We start from the raw sequence: 2,774 nt of genomic DNA on the forward strand, positions 1-2,774 counted from the left end.
AGGCAGTATCACTACGAAGTAGGATTGCCCAACCTTCCTTCCGAGGAGTGGCTGGTGGGTTTGAACCGCCAGCCTTCTGGTTAGCAGTCAAGTGCCTCAGGCACTATGCTACCAGACATAGCTGGCAGAAATGTAACATTTGCATATTCCAGGTAGAAGTGTGAATTATAATAACCTTCTTTGGAAAATATTCTGCCAGTTTCTACTAAAATTTAAAATATATATTCCATTTGACCTACACATCCCACTTTTAGAAATATGTCCTTCATGAATAAGAACATCAATATATTAAAATACATGTACAAAGAAGTTTATTGGATTTTCTATTAAAAAATAATAACTTGAACATAATTCAACACATCACCATGGATTATCATGGAAATATTTTAAAAGCATAAGCTACATCTATAAGTTTAGACTTAGTGAAATATATCAAATTTAAGTTGGTGTGTACTGAACATATAGCATTTTGTTAAAAAGTGAGAGGATATAATATATAATTGAATATATTTAAATGTATACATATACATATACCTGTTTTATAAGTGGAAAGAAAGGTAAAAGATTATTCAGATCAAGCTGTTTGCATTATTCCAAAGTTGTGGGTTAATTGAGGAAGAAACTTTTAACTACCCTTATAGATCTCTGTAATCAATTTGTTATAATAAGCATTTATTGCTTTGTTAAACCAAAAGTAGTAAAAGAAAAAAGGAAAAAGCCCAGTTACCTTTGAATTGACTCTGACTCATTGCAACACCATGTGTGCCAAAGTAAAACTGTACTCCATAGGGTTCTCAATGGCTTATTTTAAAAAAGTAGATCCCCAGCCTGTCTTCTAAGACACTACTGAGTGGACTTGAACTTCTACCCTTTCAGTTAGCACCAATAGTTTCTATTGCTTGGGGACTCCAAAAAGAGTAAAGTAAATGAATTCAGTTTCTTTGTTCTTCTGGCTTTCATTTGCATTTCCATTCATATATTATAGAACTAGTATTCTTTGGGGGAGTGGCCTGAGGGAGGGCGGGAAGGAAGAGAGGCAGTGCAGCATGTTTGGAGCAGCCTGAGGGGGCCCAGGAAGGAAGCAAGCCTGGGCAGTGGATTTGAAGCAGTTGAGGGAGACCAAGAAGTAAGTGGAGGAGTTTGGAACAACTAAGGGAGATGAACTTGTCTGTCAGTTTGTCATACTGTGGTAGTTGCTAAGATAGACTTGGAAGAAGTAAGAGGCCAACCACTTCTCAAAGAACTGGCCAGTGAAAACCTTATGAATAGCAGTGAAACACTGATATATTACTGGAAAACTTTATGAATACCCATGAGACATTGTCTATTATAGCGCAAGAAGATAAGCCCCTCAGATCGGAAGTCACCCAAAATAAGACTGGGAAAGAGCTGCTTCCTCAGAGTGGAGCCGACCTTAATGATGTGGATAGAGCAAAGCTTTCGGGACCTCCATTTGCTGATGTGGCATGAAACAAGATGAGAAGAAACAGCTGCAAACATCCATTAATAATCAGAACATGGAATGTACAAAGTATGAATCTAAGAAAACTGGAACTTGCCAAACATGAAATGGAATGCATAAAAGTTGATCTCTTAGGCATTAGTGAGCTGTGAGCTGAAATGGACTGGTTTTGGTCATTATGAATAAGACAACTGATGTACAATGCCAGGAATGACAAATTGAATAGGAATGGCATGGCATTCATCATCACAAAGAACATATCAAGATCTATCCTGAGGTACAATGCTGTCAGTAATAGGTTAATACCCATACCCCTATAAGGAAGACTAGTTAACGTTATTATTACTCAAATGTATGCACCAACCACCAATGCCAAAGATGAAGAAATTGAAGATTTTACCAACTTCTGCAGTCTGAAATTGACTGAACATGCAATCAAGATGGGTTGATTATCACTGGTGATTTGAATGCAAAATTTGGAAGCAAAGAAGAATCACCAGTATTGGGAAAATATGGCCTTGGTGATTGAAATGATGCTGGAGACTGCATGATAGAATTTTGCAAGACAATGACTTATTCATTGCAAATACCTTTTTTCAACAACACAAATACTGGCTATCCACATGGACTTCACCAGATGGAGTACACAGAAATCATACTGACTACATCTGTGGCAAGAGGTGATGGAAAAGCTCAATATCTTTAGCCAAAACAAGGCCAGGAGCTGATTGTGGAACAGATCATCAACTGCTCATATGCAAGTTCACCTTGAAGTTGGAGACAATTAAAGCAAGTCCACGAGAGCCAACATATGACCTTAGTTATATCCTTCCCTATTTAAGAGACCATCCAAAGAGCAGATTTGATGCATTGAACACCAATGACCGAAAACCAGAAGAATTGTGGGATGACATGAAGAACATCACCCATGAAGAAAGCAAGAGATCATTAAAAAGACAGGAAATGAAGAAAAGACCAAAATGGATGTCAAAAGAGACTCTGAAACTTGCCCATGAATGGACAGTAGCTAAAGCAAATGGAAGAAATGGCAGATAAAAGAGCTGAGCAGATTTCAAAGAGCAGCTTGAGAAGACAGTCAGTTATTATAATGAAATGTGCAAAGACTTAGAGTTAGAAAACTAAAAGGGAAGAATACCCTCAGCATTTCTCAAACTGAAAGAAGTGAAGAGGAAATTTAAGGCTGGAGCTGCAATATGGAAAGTTTCTATGAGAAATATATTGAATGATGCATGAAGCATCAAAAGAAAATGGAAGGAGTTTCCTCTTCTTCCTCTCTCTTCTTCTCTTCTTC

Source organism: Orycteropus afer, unplaced genomic scaffold (genome assembly GCF_000298275.1).
Source record: "Orycteropus afer afer isolate SDZICR_OR568_19922 unplaced genomic scaffold, OryAfe1.0 scaffold00686, whole genome shotgun sequence".
Lineage (NCBI taxonomy): Eukaryota > Metazoa > Chordata > Mammalia > Tubulidentata > Orycteropodidae > Orycteropus > Orycteropus afer.